Source organism: Spermophilus citellus, assembly GCF_964194105.1.
Source record: "Spermophilus citellus genome assembly, chromosome: 6".
NCBI lineage: Eukaryota > Metazoa > Chordata > Mammalia > Rodentia > Sciuridae > Spermophilus > Spermophilus citellus.
In genome coordinates, this window is record NC_138187.1 from 23,221,664 (window position 1) to 23,234,509 (window position 12,846).

At 43.3% G+C, this 12,846-nt stretch overlaps 1 protein-coding gene across 6 annotated transcripts in view; it reads left to right on the forward strand.

Moving 5' to 3' along the window:
• The first annotated feature begins 259 nt into the window (after positions 1-259).
• The window catches only part of TPST1 (tyrosylprotein sulfotransferase 1), a 93,554-nt gene continuing 80,967 nt past the window's right edge, over positions 260-12,846 (forward strand). For 3 of the 6 annotated variants that reach the window (XR_014022543.1, XR_014022544.1, XM_081298386.1), the window contains exon 1: positions 261-488. The gene's annotated coding sequence lies outside the window, so the exon portion shown is untranslated. Of the gene's footprint in view, positions 489-1,373; positions 1,449-12,846 lie in introns of all 6 variants that reach the window. The other 3 variants (XM_081298387.1, XM_081298388.1, XM_081298385.1) reach the window with 3 other exon arrangements.

The window sequence follows — 12,846 nt, forward strand, 5'->3', positions numbered from 1 at the left end:
CTGCACGTGGGCGAGCAGGGCTACTGCCCTGCGGTTGGCCACGCGTGCTGCCGATCGGGTGACAGGCCGCTGGCAGGTGGCGGCCGTGGCCCTCGGGTGCGCACGCGCAGGACGTGGGACCCCCGCCCCTTGGCGTTCTGACCCAAGCCCCGCCTCCGAAGGTGGTCCTCCAGAGCCAGCGAATCAGAGAGGCCCACACGGAGCGCGGCCGGGCCCCTGGCAGCCAATCGCGGCGCGCGTGAGAGGCCGCTGCCTCCCGGCGCGCGCTGGGGCGACGACCTCGGGAGTCGCTGCTGAGGCGGCCGCGGTGCGGGTCGCGGCGGCGCGTCTCCCGGGGCCGGCCCGGGCTGGCGGCGGCGGCGGCGGCGGCGCTCGGCGGCGAGAGCGGGCTCCCGGGCCGACGCGATGGCGCCCACCTAAGGCGGTGGGGGAGGTGTCTGGGCTCAGCATGCCGGCGCGGCGGCGCGGCGGCTCCTCGCTGGTCGCAGGTAAGGGGGCTGCTGCTGCCGCCCGCCGCCCGCCGCGCCCCGGCCTGCCCCGGCCTGCCGCGACCTGCGCTGCCCTCCCTGCCTGCCCTTTTCCCCTCCTTCTCTTCCCCTGCCCTCCCCAAGCGCCGCCGCGTCCCAGCCCCGCATCCCTTCGGGGCTTCTAGCGTCCGCGCCCGGCAGGGAGCCGCGTTTGCACGCCCCTCGCCGGGCTTCGCTGCCGCCGCCCTGCTCCCGTCCGTCCCGGCCTTCCTGCCGTGCCCCCTTGCATTTCAGTCCTCCCACCCCCACCCTAGCCTTCCCGCAAAGCTCCTTCTGCCTTTCGGTCATCCCAGCACCTAGCTCCCTTTGCATTTGAGTCAGCCTCTTCCCTAGACTTCCCGCCTGCTCCCAGTGCTCCCCGAGCGTTTCACACGCCCCATCCTAGCCTTCCTGCCTGCCCCTGCGTTTCAGCCGTCCTCACCCAGGGCCCCATCCCTAGCCTTCATGTGTGCCTTCTGTCCCCTTCGTGTTTCAGTGGCTCCCACTCCATGCCTAGCCTTTTTATCTTACACCTTTTGCATTTCAGTTTCCCCGCGACCTAGTGTGTGTGGGGGTGCATTTCAGTTGCTGGTCCCCCACAAGGTGCCCCTGGGTCTTGCCTTTTGGCTCCCAGATGTCTTCCTTTTCCAACTTATCATCCACGTTTCTAACTTCTTCCTTCCTTTCCACTTAAATCTTGGGTCACTTTCCTACTCTTCTCAGCATGCCAGATTCATAGACTCAGCAGGCAGTTCGTCATTAAATTACCTGCACCTAGAATATGTAAGGTACCCAGCTCTGGGCCTGCCACACAGTAAGTTTGGCACACGATGAATGTTCACACCATCAGCCTCTGCCTCTTTCTAGGCCTTTTTGTGCTCTCCAGATGGTGCCAGAAATCCAGTAACCAGAGGGATTTTTGACTCTTCTACCATAAGAGAGGTATGGGAGATGGAAGGATGAATGAAGGGATTTCACTGTCAACTACATACTGCATTTATTCAAAACAAACTCAGTTCTGCTATCTTTGTGGCTTATATTGTTTTATGTTAATTGCCTTTGTAAAAAATTCTTAGATTGCTGTTCAGGGAGCTTTGTGATATAATCACATCCTCCCCCCTCATCTAAACAGTTTAGCAAACCTTTGTTTTAGGGAAGAAAGAGCCCCTACCACCTGGCTGAAGCAGTATTTTTCTGTAATCCTGTTGACTTGTTTATTTATTAGTTGGCTAATTCAGGGACCTGCAGTGAATTTTCACCCTTTAAAAGCCAGAGGAGGAATGGTAGTAAAATGAATCAGACATCAGTACTCTGTGTGCATGTATGATTACATGACCTATGTAACTAGATGAACAACCAGATGAATGAGAAGTTATACTCAATTTATGTATGAAGTGTCAAAATGTATTCTACTGTCATGTATAACAATTGAAACAAATTTTAAAAAAGCCAGATGAACTCAGGCTTGGAATCAGCTGCTGAAGGGATCAGATAGGCTTAAGAGTGAAGTTCTGTAAGGGTTAAGAGGAACCTTCCACGTGTCTGTCTCCTACTTTCGCAATACTGTCTGTCCGAGAATAACAGTTTTTCAAAAGAGCAAAATAAATTTGACTTTAAAATTATCAAAGCATTGTTTTGGGCCTTGTGCTGTTCTCACCACATTTGCTGTGATGGTGTCAAGCCTGAATCAACTTTTCCTGCTTCTGGGCTCCAGGGTAGACTGGAGAAAATCATGTAACAGTGCTCTAGGTGCCGTTCTAAACTTCTCAATCCAACTTCACTTGCACTGGAGATCCTTTGAATCACCTCTTGGGTCCCTCTGATGTACTAAAGCCTGCATTGCTACTCTTCTCTCACCCTTGCTTTCTTACTGCTTGTTTGACCTTCTGCTTCATGGAAGAGATAGTGGGCATTGGTCTGGCCTCTCAAGGATCTGTCGGTACCTGTACTCATCTCATTTCTGTTCTTTTTTCTTCAAGGCTGACATCTTTGGTCTTTGCCCATGTAGTCCTTTTTCTCAGCATGTATACATGCTCAGGTTTCCACCTTCCAAAACAAAACAAACCTTCCCTTGCTGCTTCCCTCTTTTTGTCTTCTTCCTTTTTTCATCCTCCTCCTCCTCTTCTTCCTCCTCCCCCTCTCCTCATCTTCCTCCTCCTCGTCCTTCCTCCAACAACTCCTCCTTCCTCCTCCTCCTTCTCTTTCCTCCTCCTCCTCTTCCTTCTCCTCCTCCTCCTTCTTCCTCCTCCTTCTCCTCCCCCTCCCCCTCCTTCTCTTTCTCCTCCTCCTTCTTCCTCCTCCTCCTCCTTCCTCTTCCTCCTCCTCCTCTTCCTTCCTCCAACTCCTCCTCCTTCCTCCTACCTCCTCTTCCTTCCTCCTCCTCCTCCTTCTCCTCCTTCCTCCTCCTCCTCCTCCTTCTCCTCCTTCCTCCTCCTCTTCCTTCCTCCTCCTCCTCCCTCTCTTCCTCCCTTCTCCTCTTTCTCCTCCCTCCTCTTCCTCTTCCTCCTCCTCTCTCTCTTTTTTTTTTTGGTACTGGGGATTGAACTCAGGGGCACTCGACCAGTGAGCCCCATCCCCAGCCCTATTTTGTATTTTATTTAGAGACAGGGTCTCACTGAGTTGCTCAGTGCCTCAATTTTGCTGAGGCTGGCTTTGAACTTGTGATCCTCCTACCTCATGGCTAGTGTTTCATTTTTGCCCATTTCTGTTTTCTCTGGCTTCCTTGTGAGATCACACATTTGTGGCTGTAAATTTCACTTGTGTTTAGGTTTTAAAAGATATTTGTGCAGTCCCCATTTTCCTTGAAGTTCAGGGCCCAGTTTTCATTCCTCTACTGGATCGCCATACATGGATGATTGGTTCTTCAAACATGGTCATCTTTTCCTTCCTTAACTCTACCCATGGGCCTCTTAAGCACACACCGGAAGCTTTCCTCCTGTTTAAGGCCTTCACCTTGGAATCTCATGGCCATCCTCCATACTCCGAAGGTTATGTCTGCCCTACTTCCTCTTGCTGCTACCTTACATCGTTCTCTCATTGGCAGAGATTAGTTCAGGTCTTGGTTATATGCTTCCTGAGCAGTTAGCTGCTGGGTCCTGAACTCTGGTTCATCCTTCACACTACTCTTAGGACTTGTTCCATTTTTAAAGAGTGATCTGATCGTGCTGCTCGTTTTTATTTTATTTTATTTTATTTTTAGTTGTAGATGGACACAATACCTTTATTCATTCATTTATTTATTTTTAAAAAATATTTATTTTTTAGTTGTAGTTGGACACAGTATCTTTATTCTATTTATTTATTTATATGTGGTGTTGAGGATCAAACCCAGGGCCTTGCACGTGCTAGGCAAGTGCTCTACCGCTGAGCCACAACTCCAGCCCTATTTATTTATTTTTATGTGGTGCTGAGGAACTCAGTGTCTCACAAGTGCTTGGCAAGTGCTCTGCCACTGAACCACAACCCAGCCCCTCATTTCTTTTTCTTTCTTTCTTTTTTTTTTTGGTGGTACTGGGAATTGGACCCAGGGATACTTAACCACTGAGCCACATCTCCAGCCTTATTGTATTTTATTTAGAGTCAGGGTCTCACTGAGTTGCTTAGTGCCTTGCCTTTGCTGAGGCTGGTTTTGAATTGGCGATCCTCCTGCCTCAGCCTCCTGAGCTGCTGGGATTGATTATAGGCATGTGCCACTGCGCCTGGCAAATATACCATACACTTCTTAACCATCATCTTCAATGCTCCCACCCATCTCTTCTGTCCTTAGGAAATCACTAATCTATTTTATGTCTCTTTAGATTTATATTATAGAATAGAAATAACTAAGGCTGGGGATATAGCTCAGTTGGTAGAGTGCTTGCCTTGTGTGCTCAAGGCCCTGGGTTCAATCCCCAGCAACACACACACACACACACACGAGGAAAAAAAAAAAAAAGAAAAATAACTATTCTGGATATGTCATTAATGGAATCATACAATGTGTTGTCTTTTGTTACTGGCTTCTTTCACTCAGCATAATGTCTACAGCTTTTTTCCCTAGTGTAGCATATATCAGTATTTCATTTCTTTCTCCCTAAATCAAGAAGTCTCTTTAGGCACTATGATTGATGAGACAGTGGTGAAAAGGAAAAGTTACCTGCTTATATGTAAGAGAAAAGCATTGCAGGTAAGCCCTCTGATAAAAATAGACACTTTTTCTTCTTGGTGCTGAAAATCAAACCCAGGACCTCCCTAATGCTAGTCACATTTCTACCACTGAGCCAAACCTTCATCCTCCCTCTCAGAGAAAAAAATAGAACAGTTGATAAGTGATTGGCTAAATGTTTAGATAGACGACTGGGGAGACTTGTTTTGAGAGGTGACACATGGTTGAAGATCAGAAAGACACGAAAGAGCGAGCCATACAGTGATGGATCAGCTAGAAGAGTTTTTCAAGCAGAAAGAATAGTGAAAAGAGTCAGGAACAAGCCTCATGTTTACAAGGGAAGAACATCAGAACATCAGTGCTGGAAAAGAACCAGAAGAGCAGAAGTATTTATCAGCGAATAACAGAACAGTTTGTGGATAGGCTGCATTTTGTTTATCCATTAATCAGTTGCTGGGTATTTGGTTTTTTCCCACTCTGCTGTGAGAGCGCTGCTGTGAATGCACATGCCCAAGTCTTTCTGTGTGCTTTCTGCAGTAGCCTCATTGTTGAGTCATGGAATGGCTCTAGAACCCAAAGGTTTACACGGGGAGGGACTGCAGGTCAGCGTGACTGGACTATTTCACATTTCCACTAACAGTGTATGAGGGTCCATTTTCTCCACTCCTCACCAAAGCTTATTACTATCTGGCATTTTGATTCCAGCCATTCTTGTGGGTGTGAAGCTGAATCTTATTGTGGTTTTGATTTGAATATCCCAGATGGCTAATGTTTGAGCAAATTTTCATGTGTTTTTTGGCCATTTGTTTATTTTCTCTGGAGAACTGTTCCCATATTAAGATTTCGTTGTCTTTATATTGTAATATATTCATATACAATTATAATATATACATATATAAGACTATGCAATCTCTGTACTTTTTAAAAATTTCTTTGTAGTTATAGATGGGCACAATACCTTTATTTATTTTTATGTGGGGCTAAGAATTGAACCCAGAGCCACACATTTGCCAGGCAAATGCTCTCCCAATGAGTCACAACTGCAGCCCCTCTGATCATACTTCTTCATTCCAAACTGAGTGCCTTTTAATTTATTTTTCATGCCTTTTTGCCCTGGCTAGAACCTCCTATGCAATGTTGAATAGCAGAGTTGTGAATGGATATTTTCTCTTGTTCAGGGAGGTCATTAAGTGTGAAATTACTATGTACTTTTTTTTTTTTTTTTGGTACCAAGGATTGAACCCAGAGGCACTTAACTACTGAGCCACATCCCCTGCCCCCCCTTTTTATTTTTCAGACAGGTCTCCCTAAGGCTTAGGGTCTTGCTAAGTTGCTGAGGCTAGCTTTGAACTTGGGGTCCTCCTGCCTCAGCCTTCCAAGCTGTTGGGATTACAGACGTGAACCACTACACCCAGCTTGTGCACTTTCTTAAATGTCCATTTTACTAGGCTGATGAGGTTTTCTTCTGTTTCTAGTTTACTCCATGTTTATTATGAAAGGGTGTGTTGAATTTTGTCAAGTGCCTTTTCTGTGCCTATAGGTAGGATCATGTGTTTTCTGTCAGTGTGTATTTTGTTGGTTTTCTTACGTTGGACCAACCTTGCATTTTCAGGATAAAACACCCTCAAGATGTAATCTTTATGTATGTTGTTAGGTCAGTTTGCTGATATTTAATTGAGGATTTTTCATTTATTTTTTATAAATATTGGTCTGGGGGGCGCTGGGGTCATGGCTCAGAAGTAGAGCGCTCACCTAGCACATGTAAGGCCCTGGGTTTAATCCTCAGCACCACATGGAAATAAATAAAGGTACACTATAACTAAAAAATAAATATTAAAAAAAAACACTGGTCTGTAGTTTATTTTGGTACTGGGGATTGAACTCAGGAGCACTCGACCACTGAGCTACATCCTTTAAATAAATTTGTCATTTATTTAGGGACAGGGTCTCACTGAGTTGCTTAGTGCCTCGCTTTTGCTGAGGCTGACTTTGAACTTGCGATCCTCCTGCCTCAGCCTCCTGAGCCACTGGAATTGCAGGCATGCGTCACTACACCTAGCAAGTAGTTTAGTTTTTGTAATGTGTGTTTAGTTTTGAAATCAGAGTAAAACAGTCCTCATATAATGAATTCAGAAGTGTTTCTTCCTCTTCTGTATTTTTTTTTAATATTTGTTTTTTAGGTGTAGATGAACACAACACAGTGCCTTTTATTTTTATGTGTTGCTGAGAACTGAACCCAGGTCCTGCCCGTGCTAGGCAAGCACTCTACTGCTGAGCCACAATCCCAATCCCCCTCTAATGTATTTTAGCAGAGCTCTTTAAAAAAAAAAAAAAAGTTTTTTAAAAATAGCTTTTTTTTTTTTTAAAGTTAACATTTGTATTACAGGAAAAGTAAAAAAGACAAAAAACAAGTCATCTAGTCATGAGCAGCTTAATTGGATGTGTCCCTGCAGGTCTAGAAGAGCTTGTTAAGAATTTGTGTTGGGGGTGCTGGGGTTGTGGCTCAGCAGTAGACTTGCCTGACATGTGTGAGGCACTTGGGTGGATCCTCAGTACCACATATAAATAAATGAATAAAATAAAGGTCTATCAACAACTAAAAAAAAATTAAAAAAGAATTAGTGTTAATTCCTTACCATTGGGAATTCAGCAGTGGAGCCTTCCGTTCTGGGCTTTTCTTTGTGGGAAGGTTTTTTGTTTGTTTGTTTGGCACCAGGTATTGGCTTTGGTTTGGTTCAGGGTCTCACTAAGTTGCTGAGGCTGGCTTTGAACTCAAAAATCCTCCTGCCTCAGCCTCCCAAGTTGCTGGGATTATAGGTGTGTGCCACTATGCCCAGCCGTGGGAAGCTTTTGATTACCTAATTCTTTCTCTTCTTATAGGTATATTCATATTTTTTAAAATTTCTTTGCGACTTGATTTCGGTAGTTTGTGTCTTTTAGAATTTGTCCATTTCATCTAGGTTATGTCACTTGTTGAATTACAATTGTTTTTCATCATTTTTATTTTTGTTAAGATCGTTAGTGTTTTAGTCAGCTTTTTCACTGCTGTGACTAAATGACCTGACCGGCACAACTGTAAAGGAGGAAGAGTTTATTTGGGGGCTCACAGTTTCAGAGGTCTTAATCCACATACAGCTCCTTTCCTCAGGGCTGCAGGTGAGACTGGAACAACATGGCAGCAGAGTGTGGCAGAGGGAAGCAGCTTCCGCAATCAGAAAGCATAGGGACTCCACAAATATATACCCAAAGCCACGCCCCAGTTCCCACCTCCTCCAGCCACACCCGTCACTTCATTACCACCTAGGTAATCGCTGTCAGGGGTTAAATCACTGATAGATCAAGGCTCTCACAACCCAATCATTTCTCCTCTGAACCTTCTTGGATTGTCTCACATGTGAGCTTTTGTGGGTCACCGCACATCCAAACCATGACAGTTTTGTCTGCCTTTTATTTGTTACAGGTTTTAGTACTTTGAGTCTTCTCTCTCATTGTCATCAGTCTTGCTAAAGGATTGTCAATATTCCTGATCCTTTCAAAGAACCAACTTTTGTTTTGTTGATGTTCTCATGTTATATTCTGTGTTTCATTAATTTTACATTAGTATTTATTATTTCCTTCCTTCTGGCTTTGGTTTGGTTTCTTCTTTTTCAGGTTTCCTAGGGGGATAATCATGTTGTTGGTTTGTGATCTTTTTTAGTATAAGTATTTACCACTGTAGATTTCCCTCATGGCCCTGCTTTTGTTGTCATTTCAGAGTGTTTTGTAACTTTCTTATGATGTCTTTTAGGCTCAATGGTTATTTTGGAAGGTTGATGTTTAATCCATATTTGTGAATTTTCCAAACTTTTTTGGGTAATGTTTTCTAATTTTCATAAAATAATACTTTGTATGATTTCTGTCATTTAAATACATTAAGAATTTGTTGTAGTTGCTTTTTGTTGCTGTCACTGAAAGACCTGAGAATAGTAATTTTAGAGGAGGAAAAGCTTATTTGGGGGCTCAAAGTTTCAGAGGTCTCAGTCCTGTCGACGGCTTGTTCCATTCCTTGGGACTTGAGGCAGGATATCATGGAAGAGAGTGTTGTGGAGGAGAACAGCTCAGGACATCCACCACAGAGCAGAGAGACTCTACTCACCAGATACAGACTTTCTACCCCTAAAGGGTGCCCCCTGCGGCCCACCTCCAGCCACATCCTACCTGCCTTCAGTTACCACTCAGTCACTTCCTGTTAGGGGATTAATTCACTGATTGGGTCAAGGCTCTCATAACCCAATTATTTCATCTCTAAGCCTTCTTGCACTGCTCACATATGAGCTTTTGGGGGACACCTGGTATCCAAACCATAATAGACTCATTCTGTGCCTTCACACAGGATTTATCCTAGAGAATGTTTCACATACATTTTCAAGTAATGCACAGGCTGCACTTTTGTTGCCTGGAGGGTTTTATAGATGCTAGGTCTAGTTGCTTTGTAGCTGTTCATCTCTTCCATTTCTCAGTAATATTTTATCTAGTTATTGAAGTGGAATATTGAAGTCTCTGACTATTAATGCTGAATTCTCTATTTCTCATTTCAATTCTGTCAGTTTTCACAGTGCATTTTAGGGCTCTAATGTTAGTTGCATGCTATTTATGATTATTTTGTGGTTTTGTCAGTTATTAGATTCACCTCTTCTAAGATGTACCTTTTTTGTCTCTAGTGACAATTTTGTTTTCAAGTGTATCATATCCAGTGTGTTATAGATAGTCCAGGGTCTCTTGGTTGCGGTTTGCATGACATACCTTTGCCTCTCCGTGGCTTTCAGCCTGTCTGGTTTGGTCTTTGAGTCTGTGTGTCTTGTAGAAAGCATACATTTGGATCATGTTTTTCATTTTTCGTTTTTGGTCCATTCTCAATCACTGCCTGTTAAAAGTTTTTAATCCATTTACATTTAATGTAATTACTAGTATATTAGGATTTGCATCTACTGTTTTACTATTTGTTTTATTATAGATGTTTGTTAGGTCTAGTTGTACGTTCTTTTTTGCTTTTCTTTTTCCATTACTATTGTTTGTATTAATTAATTTCCTGTATATGTTTTAGTTATCATTTCTTTTACTTGCAGTCATGTATTACTTAGAGACAAAGAACTTTTTTTGGGGGTACTGGGGATTTAACCCAGGGTTGTTTAATCATCGAGCCATGTCCCCAACCCTTTTAAAAAATGTATTATTTTGAGACAGGGTCTTGCTAAGTTCTTAGGGCCTCACTAACTTGCTGAGGCTGGTCTTGAATTTGCAATCCTCCTACCTCAGCCTCCTGTGTCACTGGGGTTACAGGCATGTGCCATCATGCTCCGTGACAAAGATATAGTCTGAGAAATGCTTCATTAGGTGATTTTGTCCTTGTGCACATATCACAATGTATTTACACAGACCAGGACATAATAGGACAGTCACTCAATGTAGCCTGGTGTTGTGGTCAAGAGACATGGCAGGCATGGCATGCAGGAGGCTGTGCTCGTGTAACAGTGAACACTGTTCTGAGGCACCTTAAAATTTTAAGTAAGTACGAGGACAAATCAAAGTGCAGTAAATACATGTGCAGTTAACGTAGTTGTTATTGAATTTTGTGTACTGTACATAATTGTATATGCCATACTTTCACATGACTGGCAATACGATAGGTCTCTTTACAGATGCCTCACATCACACGCATGGGCAGTGCATTGAACCATATGCTGTGATGACTGTGGTGTCACTAGTGATGGGATCTTTCAGCTGCATTATAGTCTCATGGGGCCACTGTCGTCCTTGTGGCCTGCTGTTGACCAGAGTGGTTTTATGTGGCCCTTGACTGTAATTTTCAATTTTACTGGTGATTAGAACTGATAATCTAAAACAATATAGTTTGGAGTAATACCAACTTAATTTCAATAGTGTACAAAAAGTTGGCTTTAATAGAGCCCTGCTCATTTCTTCCCACTTCCTCTTTGAAATTACACCTTCTACATTATAAACTCGTCAACAGTTCTGTAACTATTGCTTTATACAGATTTCTTTTAATTCAGCTCAGAAGAATTATAAACAAAAATATACTTTACTATCTTTGGTTTTTTTCTGTGTAGTTACCTTGGTGCTGCTTATTTCTTAATGTGGATTTGAATTACTGTTTAGTGCTTTTTCATTTTAGCCCTGAAGACACCTTTTGTTATTTCTCATAGGCAGCTCTCCTTGTGACAAATCTCAGTTTTTGTTTATTGGAATGTCTGATCCCTTTATTTTCAAAGGAGAGTCTCATTGGACATATGGTTCTTGGTTGAGGGTCCTGTCTTCACTGGGAATATACCATGACACTACCTTCTGACCACTCTGATTGTGGATGAGCAGTCAGCTATGTATCTTATTAGGAATTTTGTATGCGCGAGTTTCATTTCTCTTGCTCCTCACAGTTTTAGTATTGTGTGTCTAAATGTAGATCACTTTGTCTTTCTTACTTAATATGTGGAGATGAGTGCTTATGTTGCATTTGGGATGTTTTCAGCCATTACTTCCACAACTCTTGTTGTTTCCTTCTCCTCTTCTGAAACTTCCTTTCTGCATGCATTGACATGTGTGGTGTATTAGTTTTTCTTCATTCTTTTTCTTTCTCTTCTTCAGTGTGGATAATTGGTCTTTGTTTCCTGCCTCTTCTTCCTCCTAGCCTAAGTCTGTCGTTAAGACCCTTTAGTGAATTTTTCTCTTCTAGTTCTTTCAGTTTTGTTTAAAAAAATAATTTCTGTTTCTTTAGTGAAAAATCACCCATGTAATTTCCTTTAATTCATTGTATGTGGTCTCATTTAGTTCTTTGAATATATTTACAATGAAGTCTTTGTCCAGTAAACGCAGGGTTTGGGCTCCTCAGGGATAGATTCTATGTATTGCCTTCCTCTCCCCACTCCCCTGTACTTTCCTATCACTTTATGGGTCTAATCATTTTTTTGTTGAAAAGCAAGTGTTTTAAATAGTATAAAATATGGGTACTTTGGAAATTAAACACTCACCCTCTCAGAATTTGTTTTTGCTCTTTGTTTTGTGACTTTCTGGGACAAATTCTGTAAAATCTGTGTTTTTTTCCTGTGTAACTACTGAAGTCTCTGCTTTATTAGCCCAGTGGCCCACTGAAGTAGGACAGATTCCCTTACGTATCTGGAGACAGCAGGTCATGCGACCTTTGCTGAGTGTGCATGTGTGGTGTGGCTCCCTTACTGTACTGGCTCAGCCTTCATTTCTTGCTGGTTCAGAACGTGGATGTCAGCCAGTGGCAAGACAGGGCCTTCCCAAGTCTCTCCTGGGGACGCGTATGCCTTCTAGATTCTCAGGAATATGTTGAGGTTTTCTCCACTGTCTGAACATCTTCTTCCCCAAATTCTCCTGTTAATTTAAAAATAATTTTTTTTAATTTTTAATTTACATCGTTTGCTCCATTTGTTACTGCTGCTGCCTGAGCTGTGAAGCTGAACAGTTGTCTCTGGTTGTTTTTAACAAATGCCCTGGGAATAGGACTGTTGCCATCTAGGGAGCTCTGAGCCCGTCAGATGGTCAAAGCCTGGAGTGCAGTCTTCTGGAGAGCGGCTGGGTAGGTTAGATAGTGACAGGTCTTGGGAATGCTTTTTGTGGAGTGCCCTTGAGCTGTTCTGCCACCATGCGTGGCCACTGGGTGTTCCTAAGGTGTTTGCAAGGCTTCTGGAAAGTTTTCAAGGCTTCTTCAGAGCTGAGGAGAGGAGTCTAAGGCAAATTAAAATGCCACAAACTCGCTCTGCTCACTAAGAGTCAGCCGCTTTTCTTGTATAAACATTCCTTGGATTCCTGTAAGCCTTCAATTTTCAGAGTTCTGACAAAGTTGGTCTTGACCGTTTTTGCCAGTGTTCTTGTTGCTCTATGGAGGAGTGACTTGTGGAAGTCCTTCCTTTGCCATCCTGGAAGTACCTTCCGCTTTACTTACCTCTGTGTGGCTGAGGGGCTTCACACACAGCATTTTAGCCTGTTTATCGAAGGGTCACAGCTCTGAGGTCTGTGATTCTGCTTGTTTCTCTTTTGTTCTCTTACTTCCTACATCCAGAGTAAGCTATTACTTATTAGTTTTAGTTAATCTTTCCTCAGTGTGTGCTGTTCTCTTCCACTTTGAGAGTTCTTGTTACACTGTTTTTTTTTTAATTGTCCCTTTATTTTATTTAT